Below are 17,902 nucleotides of genomic sequence, written 5' to 3'. Positions count from 1 at the left end.
TACCAAAACCGACACCTTGTGTATATCTACTGACAAAGGAACTTTGTGGGTAGGAGTTCCAAACATAGTACTTCCATATCCTATGACTAGCAACAATACATACCTCTTCCTAATCCTTGGGATTCAGAGTTGAAGGCTGTCTAGATGAATACCTCCTTTCTCTGCTACTGTTACTTCTTCCTTCTACCACAGTCCTACCTCTTCTGAGTCTAATTGTCAAAACTTTGTCTTTCTCAGTCCTCTTCCTTTGTGACCTCTCTATTGTTGACCACTGTTAACCATCTTCTCTTATGGATACCATGTGCTTGCTGGTGACCCCGTTTTTTCTTGGGTCTTCTAATTGCTCCTCCTCAATCTGTTTTGCTAAATCTTAATCAATGTCATGTCTGCTAACTATGAGAGTGTACCTCAAGGCTCTGTCCTGGACCTTCTTTTTTCTTTCTATACTATCTCATATCTCATATCTCATCAACTACCATGGATTCAATGTCCTCTCAGGTATGCTTTGGGTGCATCCCAAAAGTTTTGGTATGTTGTCTCTTCCTTTTCATTTTGTTTGATGAAATTATCATTTCCAGTGATTTCTTCTTTGACCCACTAGGATTTCTTCTTTGACCCCTTTAGGATGAAATAAGTCTATCTAAATGTGAATACTTTCTTCAAAGCCTGTTTATTGATTATAATCTGGGTCAATAAAAGATATATTTAACATTTTTGGTTTTCCACATTTCTTTATGAATTTTTAAAGCTCTAGCACATGGTCAATTTTTATAAATATGCCATGTACGGCCGAAAACTTCATTTATACATACATATGTATACTTAAATACATATGTATATATGTACACATATGTGTATGTATATTTAACTACTAGGGGCAGCTAAGTGGTGCAGTAGAGTGCTGGGCCTGGAGTGAAGAAGATTCATTTTCCAGAGTTCAGATCTAGTCTCAGACACTTACTAGTGTGTGACCCTGGGGACAGCTAGGTGGCGCAGTAGATAAAGCACCGGCCCTGGAGTCAGGAGTACCTGAGTTCAAATCCTACCTCAGACACTTAACACTTACTAGCTGTGTGACCCTGGGCAAGTCACTTAACCCCAATTGCCTCACTAAAAAAAAAACCACACACACACACAAAAACAAAAAAACTAGTGTGTGACCCTGGGTAACTCACTTAATCCTGTTTTCTTTAGTCTCTTCATCTGTAAAATAAGCTAGAAAAGGAAGTGGTAAACTACTCCAGTATCTTTGCCAAGAAAACCCCAAATGGGGTCATGAAGAGTTGGACATGACTGAGAACAACTGAACAACATAAACATGTATATACTTATATACATAAATACATATCCATATTGTGTATATGCCATATATACACATACATCTACCCATCTATGTAAACATTTATTTTTAAGCTGTACATGGCACCATTATAAAAATTGACCATGTGCTAGGGCTTTAAAAATTAGTACATAATGTATAAGTAATACCTACTACATAAATATATATGTATAAGTCTTCCATATATGTGATGGGGTTTGTGTGTATGTTTCTGTATATGTATATATGCATATACACATACATACATATACATACAACTTTCTATTCTTATTCAATAATTGCCAGAGATGCCATAGCTAATTTCCCAAAGTTTTGTTGAGGTCCTTAACTTCTTTGTTATTTATTTTTTAAAAATTAGATTTATCTATGCACATTATGGTTTTACCACCTCTTTCTCCATGAAATTTGATATATTTCAATATATTCTCAATGAATCTGTAGTGGAGGAGTGGGATCAAAATTACTCTCACTTAGCTCTAATGCTAATAATAATAATAATAATAATAATAACCAGGTGAAAACACTGTGAGCTAGGTGTCACTAGTGAAGAAATTAAGAAAATTGATGTGATTAGCATAGCAAGTGACTGCTTGTAGAAATTGAGCTACTCCATTTTCTGATTCAATTCTAGAGTTAGCTTAGTTTCTATTCAACTATGAGTCTAGTCCAATGTCTGTTTTGTGAGAAAATTTCATTCAGTTTTGGGAATTGGGAGAAAACTGGCCCTATGCTAATCAATCAGTTATTGTTGTCATATTCCTTTGACTGTTTACAGACACCTGGAGGGAATGGAACATCTCTTTTTTTTTAATTCAGGGAATTGCAAAGTCCCTAATCTTTCCTCCAATTAGAAATCAGATGACCTAGGGTTGTATTGTTTTCTTTTAATTAGTTGGCCTTATTTAATTAATTGTTTTTAATGTCTAAAAGTCTGTCTCCCCCTGTATTCAGGGTTCAGGCTTACCTTGAGAAGGTCTGGTCTTGGTTTGTTGGGCAGTTGCCATGCACTGCTTAATAAACTGATAAACTCAGAAGGTTGAACTTTTGTTTCCTCAATCATTTCATCTTTTATCTGTCAGTTTTTTGGTGAGCCAGTCAGGAGTTGTGGTTGGGGTAAGGCATGGTGAGGGAAGAATTTTTAAAAAGTATTTTTTTTTTAAATCAATGTTAGTAGGGGGCAGCTAGGTGGCGCAGTGGATAAAGTACCGGCCCTAGATTCAGGAGGACCTGAGTTCAAATCCAGCCTCAGACACTTGACACTCACTAGCTGTGTGACCCTGGGCAAGTCACTTAACCCTCATTGCCCCCCCCCCCAAAAAAATCAATGTTAGTATCTGAATGGGTTTTTGGTCAGCATAAACTTGGTCCTTAATTAAAGGTCTCTAAGCCCCAGGGAAAGGGTGTCCAGTTTCCTAGTAATGCAGGACTAAGTTGAAATAGTGCAATAAGATTTTCTCCCAGTTCCCACAAATAAATGAAATTGGACTAGACCCATAATTGAACAGAAACTAAGCTAGCTCCAAAATTGAATCATAAGATGGAGTCAGTGTGATTCATTCAATTCCCACAATTAACTACTTGCTATCCTAAATCCCCTCAATTTTTGCAATTTCTTCAATTTCCCCTTTTGATTTGTGGGAGAATAGGCAGCCCACTCCCCCATAGATCACTTATCAGTCAAATCTATATGGGTTTTCATAAATTCATAATCAGAATTACATAATCAAGTTACAGATCAAACTCATAATGGACTAATTTTGATAAGGGGAATTTACATGTCATCAAGGTAACCAAGAAAACTTAAACATAAACACCATGAAACAAAAGGGCAGAGCAATGCACTAATGATCACCAATATTAAATAACAGCAACTTTTGTATCCTTGTAACATCCATTTAATCAGCACATTTTGAGTCCTAGATATCCCATGTAATCATCTGGTCCTTGGATGTCTTTTCTTTGATATTCTGGAATACTCCTCATTCTCAGGACAGCTCTGAAGAGGGCTCTTCTTCTCTGGTTCCAAATCACTTGTGAAGGTTCCAAAATAATTCTGTGAAAATCTACCAGTAATAAAACAATGTCTTAAATTTAGTTTTCCAAACTCTGAAACTTCAGAGAGTTTAATTTTTTATGTACCACTTGCTATTTCTTTCTTTACCCAAACCCTGTACCTAATATAAGAATCTTTTTAAAAAATTCATGAGGCACTAACTCTAAAATGAATTCTTCTGTTTTTTTTAAATTATCAAATATTTTTTAAATGGGAAAATAATTTCACTTTCTTTACAATTATCAATACAATTTTATATGTAAAATCCTTAATCCAATTTTGAAAAATTATTACTAAACATACTCAGAACCTGAATTTGCATGCTATATACATTTGGAAAACATTCATATACATATGTATGTAAGTTCCTACAGAAAACAATCTAATTCTGTTGCTTTCTCAAAATTTGGTGCTCCATTTAGTTAGAAAACTTTTACACTACATCTTAGTCTTATTACTTTGTCTAATTTCCCCTTTAAGAGGAATCCCTAGATTATAATAAAATCCCTATATTATAATTTGACCACAAATATAGATTAAAATTACAAGAATTTTAAAAATTTGCATCCTAGTACAGTAGCTCAAATATTCCAGCATCAATCTATTAATAATTTAGGATTGTACTTACAAAACTTTTACTGTTTACCTGCTCTTATTTGCTATGAAAAGAGGAGGGACATAGTTATAACAATGTCATGATTCATCCCCTCAAGGGCACAGACTAACCTGACATACCATAACAGGGGGAAAACTCCATTAGGTCTGGTTCAAGGCATGAATCATATCATGTAGTCAACAGAATATCAAAATCCAGGCTCAGTATTAACCAGGTGGGAAATGTTCAAAAATGAAATAGCACAATGAGGAAACTGAGTCAAGAGGTTCCAAATGTAGGCCAAGTCAAGGTCATCCTATTAGTACAGGAAGTCTGTTCAGATTGACTAAAGAAACCTGGTTATGCCCTGTGTATTTTCCACAAAATAGAAGACCAGTTCAAAATGAGAAATTGGAGATTTGAGTAAGTAGAGAGGGCACAGCTCTAGATAAATTCCTGAGAAAGAATTGATCGTGGTAGTCTCCATCCCACTCCACCCTTGATGGAAGGAGGACTTTGTAAGCTGCATTGATCCAGAAGAGAACTTCCCATCTTCCTAATCAAATCCTAGCAGTTTCTTCTGGATCATGTGATGGGGGACTAGACATTTTCTGTTCCCCATGACTTCTCAAACTTCCCCAAAAGAGATTGTGTGCCAAGCAACTTAAAATGGTTTCCATGGTCTAGGACACCAAGAATCCAAAACAAAATCCAGGACCTGACACTGACCCGAAGATCACTTAGCACCTCTCCATCTCCCACCCTACCAGCAGTGATGCCATACTAGCAGACCCAAGGATACGATGCAGGTTTACATCAAAAGCTACCCCTGCACCCTGGCCCCTCCTCCCTCTTTCTAGTGCCAGAGAGACTGGTTCTGACTGGAAGTTTTCTTGGGCTTCAACAGCCAGGTTGGCTACAGCTCTTCAGGAGCAAAAACCTGCTGGGGGATGCAATCCACATGCACCAATGCTGCAAAATAATGAATATGACTTTGAACTGCCAGTGAGTGCCAGGGAAAGCAGGCTCTGAACTGCCTGTACTGGGCCCAAGTAGGGAGTTGGACATGTGACCAGGACAAGACACTGTGTATGAAAAGCTAATGTAGCATTCCACCAAGCCTGAAGGAAGAGCACAGCATCCAACTGGGTCCAGTTAAGACCACACAAAAGTCAGTTGGGGCAGAGACCTAGGTGGGTGAACTGTGAATTGCTCAGTGTGGGCGGAGACTGAGACTCTTCAGATCTAGCCCCTAAGGAAACTATAATTAGAGGGGACAGAGTCAGAAGAGAGCAAGAAGGAAAATAAGGCGGGGGCGTGGGGGAGAGGGAATATCCCAGCATCAACTTATGGCAGTGTTTCCACTGGGAGCCAAGGATAGACTGGATACAGATTTTCCATTTTACAAATAGCCCAGAAAAAAAGCAAAAAGACAACCAGAAACTGATTTATCCTTTTGTCACATGAACTTTCTACACATGAGCCTATTTCCCTTAGACTCTGTACAGTTGGAATAGTTTAGCATAAACTTTTGGGGGGATTTTTGTAAACAACTAATCATACTAAGCCACTTTAGTTAACAACTCTTGTCTCAAGGTTAAGTCTGACTAATTGAAAATCTTTTTTTTTTGTGGGGCAACTGGGGTTAAGTGACTTGCCCAGGGTCACACAGCTAGTAAGTGTTAAGTGTCTGAGGCCAGATTTGAACTCAGGTACTCCTGACTCCAGGGCCAGTGCTCTATCCACTGCGCCACCTAGCTGCCCCTGACTAATTGAAAATCACTCATAATGGAGTCGCACTAGTGGGGATTTCTGAGTTATTATAGCGTTAGAAAAGCACCTCTCCCCATCCCCCAATGGTTACCCTTAGAACCTGGAAGGGATACAGTAGCCATGCTCTGGAGATTGTACTCATCAGTGTGAGTTACATATTCACCCTCTGAGTAAGTGCAATAGTAACATTTTCCTTTGTTCATGCCAGTTTTAGTGACTGAAATTTGCCTCTTATTTAAGGATTTTTTTTTTCTTGAACTAAATGTTTGAAGTGATTTTGTAGCACACAAATTGCTTTCTAGTACCATTTCTGTGGTAGTTCACTTCTAACTTCCTCAAGGTAGCATTTCACTACCTTCCAAGGAACAAAATGATAAAGTTGGTTTCTCATCCTTTTCCTTCATCTTTTACTTGAACTCAAACTCAGTTCCACTTATTTGGGAACAAATGAGCCAAAAAGTTTAATAAAACATTCACACACACACACACACACACACACACACACACACACACACGGTATCCATGTATATATACATATATCCAAATTGTATATTATACATGCATATGTGTATGTGTATACATATGTGTACATGTGTATATGCATATGTAAAAATATTTTAACTAGCTATCTTAATTTGGGGGGGGACTAAACTAATTGCAGGGTCTAATCTTATTGGAAGACTAATCTAAGGATGGACTAATCTGGGGATTTTTGACTGGCTGGCTATCTGACTGCTGTTAATTTCCTATGGGCCGTTTATAAAATTTCCCCCACTGCTTGGCTCCCAAATTGATAAGCAAAAGATTAAGAAGCTCCTTAATTAAATAATCAAAGCAGAATTTATTTATAAAAACCAATGTAAAAAATAAGGGTAAAGAAATGCAAATTATACAACGTGTCTGCTTTTAATATAAGGGCCCTTGCTGCCTCTTGCCTTAGGGTATGCTCCAGCTTTCTCTAACTTTCACTCTTTTCTCCTTCACTCAGGCTCCCCTGCTTCACTTTTACTGCTCTCTCATTACTGTAGCAATGAACCCCTGAAAAGCCCTTTACTCCATACTGCTCCTTCCTCTTGTTTGTCTCCTCTCTTACTCTTTTCTTAATCTTCCAGCCTCTCCCGACCTCTGTACATCAGCCCTTCACTGTCTCGCTAGCTCTCTGTACTGCCACGCTGAACCTCTGTGTTTCTCTCTCACCAACCTCTCCTTCTGTTCTCCTAGTGTTCCGGCGTCCTCCAGCCTCCTTGCTCTTAGCTTTTTCTCCATCTCCATCAGCCCCTCTCTTTACATAGCCTCAGTCTCCTTAGCGTCCTTATAGCAGCCCCCTTTCTGTCCGTTCCTCCCTTACTGTCTTCTTAATCTTCCAGCCCTTTTTATTTATTTTATTTATTTATTATGAAATCTGGGGCTGGCCACCCCCAGGGCTGGCCAGTCCGTGCTCCTGGGCCAAGCTGGGGGGTGGGTGAAGCAAACCCCAGCGTCTCTGAGGGTTTTTGTGCACCTCCCTGCCATGTGCGTGGCCTGGGGTTTTTTGTCCGCACAGCTTAGCCCAGCTCAGATCTCCCCCCATCCCCCACCCCCCACCCCCACCCCACCCCCGCAGTTGAAGCGGAGGGGAAGCTCTGCATGTGGAGCCTGAGGCTACTTTCAATGCCCACACATATATACATATATTATCTACTTCATTGTAAGTCCCAAGATTTCCTGTGTTCATCTGTCCAATTACAGTCCAGATCCCTATGTATCACAGATAGCATTTACATTGTTGTTGTTTAGTCATTTAAGTAATTTCTAGCTCTTCATGACTCCATTTGGAGTTTTCTTGGCAAAGATACTGGAATGCTTTACCATTTCCTTCAGCTCATTCTACAGATGAAGAGCTAAAGCAAACAAAGTTAAATAGCTTGCCCAGGATCACACAGCTAGTAAGTGTCTTGGGCCAGATTTGAACTCAGGAAGTTAAGTCTTTCTGACTTCAGGACTGGCACTTTATCCATTTTGCCACCTAGCAGCCAGCCCTATGGTATAATGGGCCTGGCCTGAGCCAGACCAAGCTGGTAACTATATAACTTGGAATGAAATCTAGAAAAGCAGAAATAGTAAACACACCCTTTAATGACCATTATAGAATAAAAATGATATTCAGTCCCTTTGGAGAAAAGAATAAAAGTTAGTCAAAGACTACACGGTAAAAATCAAAACACAAATCTTAGAAACAATAGATAATTTCATCAAAGAAAATTACAACAATGACACAACAGCCAAAAACCTTAAATGAGATTAAAGCAGTCCTGAACAGAAAAATGCTGTTTCTAAAAACTTCTATTAACAAAAGAAAGAATAGATCAATGAATTGACAGTTTGGTTCCATAGTGGATTGATTGTTGAACTTGGAAGTCAGGAAGATCTAAGTTCAAATCTGGCCTCAGACACTTACCAGCTATGTGATTGTAGGCAAGTCACTTGATCTTTTCTAACTTAGTTTCCTCATCCATAAAATGGAGAAAATAAAAGCATCTACCTCACAGGGTTGTTATGAGGATCAAGTTGAAACAATATTTGTAAAACACTTTCCAAATCTTAAAGTGCTATGCAAATATTATCCATTATTATTAAAACAATGTGAAAGTCAACAAAAAGACCCTAACCAAATACTAAATTAGAAATTCTGAAAATTAAAGATGAGATTAACAAAATGGAAAGTATAAAAAGCCATAAAACTAGGAATTTTTATTTTTTAAATTAAAAAAAAGATGAATTCATAACAGTTGAAGATGAAAGAAAAATATAAGAATCTCTTTTATTCAATTATATGCCTACAGAGGAAATGAATGAATATTTGCTAAAACATAAAATGCTCACATTGAAGAAAAAGATTATTTGATTGAATAAATATGAGGAAAAAATGAATAAACCATAAATGCACTCCAAAAGAACAAAACCCCTGGACTAGATATTATTTGATTTTGCTCTAGAAATGCAATAAGTTTTTTTTATTAAATTCTTTTTTTTTTTGGTGGGGCAGTGGGGGTTAAGTGACTTGCCCAGGGTCACACAGCTAGTAAGTGTCAAGTGTCTGAGGCCAGATCTGAACTCAGGTACTCCTGAATCCAGGGCCGGTGCTTTATCCACTGTGCCACCTAGCTGCCCCAAGTATTTTTTTTTTAAGAAATTGAAAAAATAAGCAGGTAAAAAGGAAACAGAGGTAATGTAGAAAATTCTAATCCATATAAATCCTCAGCATTCTTTATACTTCAAATAAATCTAGTAGGAAGAGATAGAAAGAAAAATTCTATTAAAATAATTACAGTGTGTATATTTAGGAATTCACCTACTAAAACACAGAAACTATACAATTACAATTGTAAAACATCCCTTACAGAAATAAAGATAGACCTGAATAATTGAAAATATAAGTGTTCATGTTTAGGCGATGATTATAATAAAAATGATAATTCTGTGTAAATGTATTTATTTATTTCCATATTAATGAAAATACCATAGGATTCTTTAAACTAGAAACTAGAACTAGAAAAACAAATTTTAAAAATTATAGGAACAAAATGTCAAGAATCATAAGGGAGGAAGTAGTAATAATATAATAACATTAAATAATAAAAAGTAGTAATACAGCTCAAACTATACTGTAAAGGAATAATCATCAAACTAATTTCATACAGATTAAAAAGTAGAGAGGTTAAATTCACAACATACAGTAAAAAAATAAGCATAGCAGCATCTTTTTTGATGAACCCAAAGGTTCTAGCTACTAGTTCAATAAAAACTGCTAGGAAAACTAGAGAGCAATCTTGAAGAAATAAGGTTTAAACCAGCATATCAAACTATATGCTAAAATAAGCTCCAAATATATCATTTCAATATAAAATGCCACAATTATAAACAAATTAGAATTGCAAATGAAATACCTTTTATAACCATACAAAGGTGAAGAATTCATGACCAACAATAGAAAGAAATTGTTAGAGAAAATAAAATGGACAGTTTTTGTGACATAAGCTTTTTAAAGTTTTTGCACAAATTAATGCTTTTTAAATTAGGAGGGTAATATTCAAATGGCTAAAATGAATCATTGAAATTCATACTGCCATATTATGGTTGGTAGTTACCTGAAAGAGACCTCCCTTCCTGAGAGCATTACATATAGCACCACATTAATGACATAATATTGACTGAACCAGATGAGGGTACAGGGGCAGAGGCACCAAATCAACTGGTAGCCCATAAATCAACCCTAAGAAACCCTAGATTGGATCTAGCCCTCTCAGTCAAGGTTTTAGTAATACATTGGGTAAGGAAAGCCCAGAGGATTTCACACACAGTTCAGAATAAACTACTGACTCTTGCTTCCCCCTGATTTAAGCAGGAAGCCCAGGTACTTAATTGGATTTAGATTTCAGAAAATCCATAGTCCCCACTTGGATATCCTGATGCTCTTCTTTTATTGAGTCACCCACAAGTCAGTGTCTTTCAAATGGGTCCCACAATAGGCCATAGCCATGGAAAATGTAAAGCAGTTTGTCCAGCAGTCTCTCTCCTTGGACACTATCAAGCAATCCTGCATGGCCCTTATTCTGAAGGTCTTTGATCATAAAGGTCTGGCTGGGTGGCATCTTTGGTACCACAAACGGGTGGTAGAAATAAGCCAATATTAGACATCTAGAGCTCCAAGCTCTTTAGATCAAGTACTCACTATACTGTTTTTGGAAAGCAGTTGCTTGTCTCTTACTGGACCTTACTTGGTACTAAAGAGATCCATGTGTACCTATTATGGTTTGGGTGATGCAAGATAGTCCCTCTAACACGATGAGTAGAGCACAAGAAGCTTCTCTTGCTAAATGGAAATTGTCTAGGTCCCTCTGGACTACTCTTCATGAACAGGTTGTGACTATGTCAGGTACTGAAGCCTCCAGTCCAGACCTTGGAAGCCTGCCTCCTCTGCTGACTCAATATCTTCTACCTATAAGGACCTGACTCCTTAAGGAGTGCCATTTTGCCTGGTTAACTGATTGTTCTATCTACTACAGGAAAGGCATGTACAAATGGACTTCAGCAGCCACTAATCTGATAAAATAGTAATACCAGCAAGTCTTTCGGGTTGCCTGAGTTCCAGGCTGCATGGCTGGCATATGAGATGGCCTTGAAGCATAGGGCAGAGATGACCCATATCTATACAAACTCCCAGGTAGTGGCCATGGGTCTGGCAAAGTGACTGGAACTTGGCAAACATAGAACTGGACAATTAAAGGCTCTTCTCTTTGAAATTAGGACTAATGGAAGATGCTTTCTAGCATACTTTGTGAGACACATTAGTTCTCATTAGAGATAATATGCTAGGGGCAGCTAGGTGGCGTAGTGGAGAAATCACTGGCCCTGGATTCAGGAGGACCTGAGTTCAAATGTGGCCTCAGACACTTGAAACTTACTAGCTGTGTGACCCTGGGCAAGTCACTTAACCCTCATTGCCCCGTTTTTAAAAAAATAAAAAAATAAAAAGCTAAACAACCAGGTTAGAGCTATTACAAAAAAAGGAGGTTCTTCTAAATTTGGACATTTGGATGGTAATATGTTGTGCTGCACCCAGGACCATATGATCCCCTCACTAAGGATAAGGTATATATTCTATGGATAAAGCACCAGCCCTGGATTCGGGAGGACCTGAGTTCAAATCTGGCCTCAGACACTTAACAATTACTAACTGTGTGACCCTGAGCAAGTCACTTAACCCCAATTGCCTTACACAAAAAAAAAAAGAATATTGGTGTCCAGCATTTATATAACACCTACTATGTGCCAAATGCTACACTAAGCTCTTTTTTTAAAAACAAATATTATACCATTTGATCTTTATAGCCACTGTAGGAGGTAAGTACTCTTATCAGCTTCATTTTACAGAGGAGGAAAGCTAGGCACACAGGTTAATGTACTTGCCCAAGGTCACAAAGCTAGTAAATGTCTGAGGTGAGATTTAAACTCAGGTCTTCCTGACGTCAGGGCCCTATTCATTGAATCACCTTGCTGCCTCAATTATAGTGTCCCTTAACCTATCCCCAATTGGCAAAATGGCACTCTCCTGTATCAGGGTAAGAAGTATGTCCCTTTTTATCAACAGCTTATTATTATTCCTCTTACTGTCCATATCAGGTGTCTAACCTTCCATATGCTATGTCTGTGACAAATCAATGTTACCCAGTAAAGGGGAAAGGATCCATTGTCCAGAGGTTTCTTGGGTACAATCTCTAGGAACTGATAAGAATTATCTAATTTGGACATAGTTCAAACTTTAATAGGGGGAGAAGAAACGTGCTTTCAGGATATGAAGGGTAGTTACATTTAAAAAAGGGTAGTTACATATGAAAAACAGAGGACCTGGGGGTAGTGTGGGATTGATTATGTTCTGAGGTTTTTATGAGAAGGAAAAGGGAGGGTAAAAGGAACACAGTAGTACAGAAGGAAGGAATAGGGGGTTGAACGATTTATTTATTTATTTTTGTTTGGTTTTTTTGTTTGTTTGGTTTTTTTGCAGGGCAATGGGGGTTAAGTGATTTGCCCAGGGTCACACAGCTAGTAAGTGTCAAGTGTCTGAGGCTGGATTTGAACTCAGGTACTCCTGACTCCAGGGCCGTGCTTTATCCACTGCACCACCTAGTTGCCCCCCGGTTGAATGATTTATTTCTCATAATTGGGGTGAGACGTTGAACGCAAAATTTGTCACAGAAATAGATTAAATTCAATAGGTAAACAAGCAGGGATGAGGGGTAGTGTTAAGGGGAAGGATAATAATCAGGGCTAATGGCTACAAGCAAAACAAACTTTCTGATCTTGAAAAAAGTATTTTGAGGTAGAGGGAGGGGGAAGGAAGGATAAGAATATGAGGTGTCCATCAAATGGGGAAGAGCTGAAGAAATTGTAGTATAGGAATTGTGAGAAAATGGGTAGTTGTCTCCTCTCAATGTGGATATAACAGTATATTCCTCCTGACCTGTTCCTAAGACAAAGGTCTCAGATCCCCTCCTCCCCCTCAGGGTAACAAAATCACATGGTTCAAAGAGCCCTGGTCTCAATAAGGTCCACTCCAGAGTTGTGTCCATATAAGGAAGTATAAGGTACACTCCTGAGTTATGCCCATACAAGGAAGAGGGGTGGGAATACTGTGTTCTGATTAGCCAGTTTTTTCGTGTAGATTGTAACCCTTGAGTAATCGGACCAATGATGAAAAATGGAAGGGTCCATTCTCATTAGGGACTAGGGTATAAAAAAAGGGGCCTGTGAGCCCCCTTTCTTTGCACCCACTAGCTACACACTAGGGTACCTCCTTCTCATGAGAAGGAAATAAAGAGCCTTTGCCACATAGCTGTTGAGTTCCTAAGAATCATTGAGAAGAGGATTGATTTTCCCTCACAATTGGAGGTCCCGCCCTCCATGTTCCAGCAGTCCCAGCACTCTTTGCCAGCAATGATAGGAGCCCAGAGGGGGGCCACCCCTGACTCCTGAGCCCAAGGAACTCAGCAGAGACTTCACAAACGCAGGGTGGAGCATGCTCACCAGGGGGGTAAGAATTTATCAAAACAGGGACAGAGAGGGCAGGAAAAACACCCATAGTGAGATGGATTGTAGAATTGTAGGGAAAGGAGATTTGTGTATGGAGCAATGTAGTTAAAAAGTAAGAATCTTGAAAAGAAAAGTCTTGTTGGTGAATGGAGGGCATGAATCCAGGTGAACAAGTAAAGTGGGGAGACCTGAAAAAGTTGGACTCAAAGAGGGGAGGCTGAGGCTACCACTGCAGCCAAGGCTGCTGCAGCTGCTGAGGCTGGAACAGGCTGAGTGAGAACTGTTCCTCCTGTCCAGGTTGAAACAGGCCATACCTTTTCAGCATTCAGCTGGATTCTTTGCCTTCGGGCTGCAAGCCTTGGGATTGAGGGACTGCCAAAAGCCATTGCTCTGGCTTGTTAGGCTCATGGTGGGGAAGTCACTGCTATATGTCTTTTGCAGGGGTATTGGGTGAATTTATGAATGAAAGCTTACCTCCCAGGATTGTGAGGACAGGTGGAGTCATTATCTGACTGAAGGGTTACCTTGTTGGGGGAGGGCCATCCCCCACTGGTGGTGGCTATGGGAGACTGGAGTGAAGGGTGGTGGTCCTGGAGTTACTCAGTATCTGTTTGGGGGTGTCTGTCCTTTGGTTTGGTTTCGTGGTGAGGGGGTTCTTTTAATTTGCCCCAGGGAACTTCTGGGGTAAACTAGGCCCATGGGTCCTTCAAGAGTCTGGGATTAACAAAGGTCGGTTAGCCCCAGGCAATTCATTTGTTTGGGAAAGGGGAGTGAAAATTCAGTGCCTTTTCTTAGAAAAGAGAAAGTTATGTGGAATTTAGGGGACTCATTCTATTTGAGAGTTAATTTGTTGCAAAGAAATTAATACTAGGGCATCCAAACTGCTGCACTAAACTGTGAAAGGGATCTTGCTGTTTTAATCTGGACTTATTGGTACATTAAGAAAACTTTATTATTTGGTTTGCAACTTTTGTGAGAAATCATTTTTTTTAAATGTTTGAGAATTCCGCTTTAAATCCTGAGAAAACTGTTGATTCCATGTTTTAATTGGTAAACTGTTGACAGAGGGGACTTATGGTAATATTTAGCAATTGTTGCATGATATTATAAATTGACTTTATAATTTTGCTAAGGGTTAAATAATTTGAGTTTATTGATTAACTAAAAGCTCTCACTACAGCTTTTGTGTAAGAAATTGTACCTATATAGCCCTCCTCCTCATTGATTCAGATAAAAGTTTTTATTCATAGAAATTTTCATTCTTTTTGTTTGTTTGTTTGTTTGTTTGTTTTTGTGGGGCAATGGGGGTTAAGTGACTTGCCCAGGGTCACACAGCTAGTAAGTGTCAAGTGTCTGAGGCTGGATTTGAACTCAGGTACTCCTGAATCCAGGGCCAGTGCTTTATCCACTATGCCACCTGGCTGCCCCAATTTTCATTCTTTTAAGATTGTGTTTCAAGCCAGTTTGATTTTCATTGTCTTTTATTCTTCCATGTATATTTTGTTCTATATATGCATTCAGGTAAGTTATGTATTTGTAATTATTATTTGGAAAAATAGCTGTTATTTTAGGTTTTCTTGGTTAGAAGCAATCTTGAAAGTCAAAGGGGCAATGTATTTTTTTGTGTGTGAGGCAATTGGGGTTAAGTGATTTGCCCAGGGTCACATAGCTAGTAAGTGTCAAGTGTCTGAGCTCAGATTTGAACTGAGGTCCTCCTGAATCCAGGGCCAGTGCTCTATCCACTGCGCCACCTAGCTGCTCCAGGGGCAATGTATTTTAAAAATTCTAGCATGGTCTAAATGTTCAGCAGTTCTAAAGGAATTTAATAATTACTGGTTGGATTCCATACATGTTTGTCCTTAAGAATTGAGCTTATGATTGGGCCAATAAATTATTATAAGGATAAGAACTGTCTACAAACTTAATTCACATTTTTGCTATCAAATTATCCTCAGTTGTTAAATCCATATGAGACTTGGATTATGGGAAATTTACCATTTTAAGACATTAATTGCCTTTATTCTGAGTTATCAGATCTGAGCAACCAAGGTGCCAACTATCCATGGGGAGAGAAGAGCAGGAGGGGAGGGATTCTCAAAGCTCAGGTATTGTACTGCTTTGGGAAAGGCAGAGAGAACAGTCATCAGCAAAAGTTGGGGCCAGGGCGGGATTTCCCCCCCACATAGCACTGGATGGCTGATTATGCCATCTCATTTTACACCTGACTTCGATTCCCCCTTCTATATACCTGATGTCATGAACATCTCAATCCCATGCATTCGGTTTCCCCTGCACTGTATTCCATGAGGCTTGGCGACTTTTGTTCTTTTATGGTAACCCCCATGATTATCCCAGGTGGCATGATAAGCACAATGTTGAATTTGTCCATGGCATATGGTACAAATGGTACTAGATTCTTTAATTTCTCATAATAGCCTGAGGATAAGTAGGCAGATGATTCAGAAAGTGATAAAAATTCTATTCTTAATTGTATTGTATTAAAGAAAGGTATAGGAGTATAACTTTATGGACTCCTTTGCAGGTGGCTTGGGGAAGTTTTTAACATCTCAAGTTCGTTTCAAGAGAAGTAGAGGAGGGTAACATATAGAATGTTTTGTTATATTAGATAATTTCGGGACATCTCTCACTGGAACAGCTTTTCACTCCTGATGCAGGATCCTGGGGTTCCTGGATTCTCTCTCTTGGTTTTGGGTGTGCCAAGCAGTATGCCAGGAGGTTAGAGTCCATAGGCAGGTGTGCCAAGCAGTGTGCCAGGAGGTTAGAGTCCATAGGCAGGTGTGCCGAGCAGTGTGCCAGGTGGTTTGAGTCTGTAGGCACCAGATGTGTCAAGCAGTGTGCCAGGTGGTGGTTGTTCCCAAGAATTCAAAGAGTTCATTAAACACTGTGTTGAAGGAACTAAGATGAGGAATGCCACCTCTAGTGATACAGAAAAGGAAAAAAGTACATCTCCCCAAAATTCTCAAAGACAGCCCTTTGGGAGACAAATTAGAAATCTGGGATAAACTTGAGAAATATAGAGGAAAATTCAAAAAGAGAATGATAAAATATTGTTGCCCTAATATGGGCTGGGATTTCCCTCAAGGGAGGTTCAGTCCTTTGACCTAAATTTGGGTCTAATGAAAATTGGGTATGTCAAACTTTAAATGTATATGTGAATAGTAAAAAAAAAAAAAAAAAAAAACCAAACCCAAATCAAGATTTGGATAGCCTTACTTGGGAAGGGAAACAGAGTTCCCAATAATAGAAATGAAAGACATGTTTCTCAGAGAATATATTTCTGACCTCTCTGCCTCTGTTTCTTTACTCCAACAGAAGGGACTTCTGGTGCAGACTCCTCCTCTCGAGTTTCCAGCTCACCAATTTAAGCCTGGAGACTGAGCCTGGAAGAGCAACAAGTTGGAACCTGATTGGGAAGGGCCATTCCTGGTGTTACTTCTCACTGACACTGCAGTGAGGACTGAGGAGTGAAACTGGACTCACTACTCTCAAGTAAAAGGGGCACCTTTTCCAGAAGAAAAACCAGAGCCAAAACATGAGCAGTGGACTATTAATAAGGAATCTGATCGACCGAGGGTGAAGTTTAAAAAGACTTTAATGTACAATATACCAAGCCTGGTTCACAAAGGGGGAGGTAACATTTTGGGGTAGTGGGAGCTGCTCAGGCAAACAAGTAATGGAGGAGCAAAAAGGATTTGGTATATGGGCATTTGAAGGAAGAACTGATGGGTCACATAGCTAGTAAGTGTTAAGTGTCTGCGGCCGGATTTGAACTCAGGTACTCCTGACTCCAGGGCCGGTGCTCTATCCACTGCACCACCTAGCCGCCCCTACCATTCTATTTCTTAACCAGTACCAGATAGTTTTGATGATTGATCCTTTATAATAGTTTGAGATCTGGTATACCTTAGCCACCTTCCTTTGCATTTTTTTTCATTAATTCCCTTGATATTCTCCCCCCCCCCTTTTTTTTTTAGCAACAAACATTTATTTTTTCCAGTTACATGTAAGGGTTGTTTTCAACATTCATTTTCATAAGATTTAGAGTTCCAAATTTTTCTCCCTCCCTACATCCCTTTCCTCCCCCCTCAACAAGATCACAACCAGGTTATATATGTACAATCCACAAATGTTCTTTTTATCAGTTCTTTCTATGGGAGTGTATAGTAAGCTTCCTCATTAGTTCCTTGGGATTGTCTTGGATCATTGCATTGCTGAGAGTAGTTAAGTCATTCACAATTGCTTACTGAACAATACTGCTGTCACTATGCACAATGTCCTCTCAGTTCCACTCACTTCACTATACATCAATGTTCATTAGTCTTTCAAGGTTTTTAGGGGATCATCCTGTTTGTCATTTCCTGTAGCACAAGACCATTCCACTACAATCATATAACACAGCTTTTTCCATCATGCCTCAATTGATGGACATTCCCTTGATTCTCATTCTTAGCCTCCACCAAGAGTTGCTATAAATATTTTTTGGTACAATTTTTCCCCCTTTTCTCTTTTTCATGTGTAAGATTTAAAATTGGATACTAGAGCATTAACCTCC

At 39.1% G+C, this 17,902-nt stretch overlaps 1 protein-coding gene across 1 annotated transcript in view; it reads left to right on the top strand.

Moving 5' to 3' along the window:
- Nucleotides 1-16,914, top strand: part of YAF2 (YY1 associated factor 2) — a 132,813-nt gene extending 115,899 nt beyond the window's left edge. The window contains exon 5 of the transcript XR_006353328.1: nucleotides 16,663-16,914. The gene's annotated coding sequence lies outside the window, so the exon portion shown is untranslated. The remainder of the gene's footprint in view (nucleotides 1-16,662) is intronic.
- Nucleotides 16,915-17,902: the final 988 nt, after the last annotated feature.

The sequence above is a fragment of the Dromiciops gliroides genome, chromosome 5 (assembly GCF_019393635.1).
Source record: "Dromiciops gliroides isolate mDroGli1 chromosome 5, mDroGli1.pri, whole genome shotgun sequence".
Taxonomy (NCBI): domain Eukaryota; kingdom Metazoa; phylum Chordata; class Mammalia; order Microbiotheria; family Microbiotheriidae; genus Dromiciops; species Dromiciops gliroides.
The sequence above is the reverse complement of the archived record's forward strand: the minus strand, read 5'-3'. Positions and strand labels throughout refer to the sequence as shown.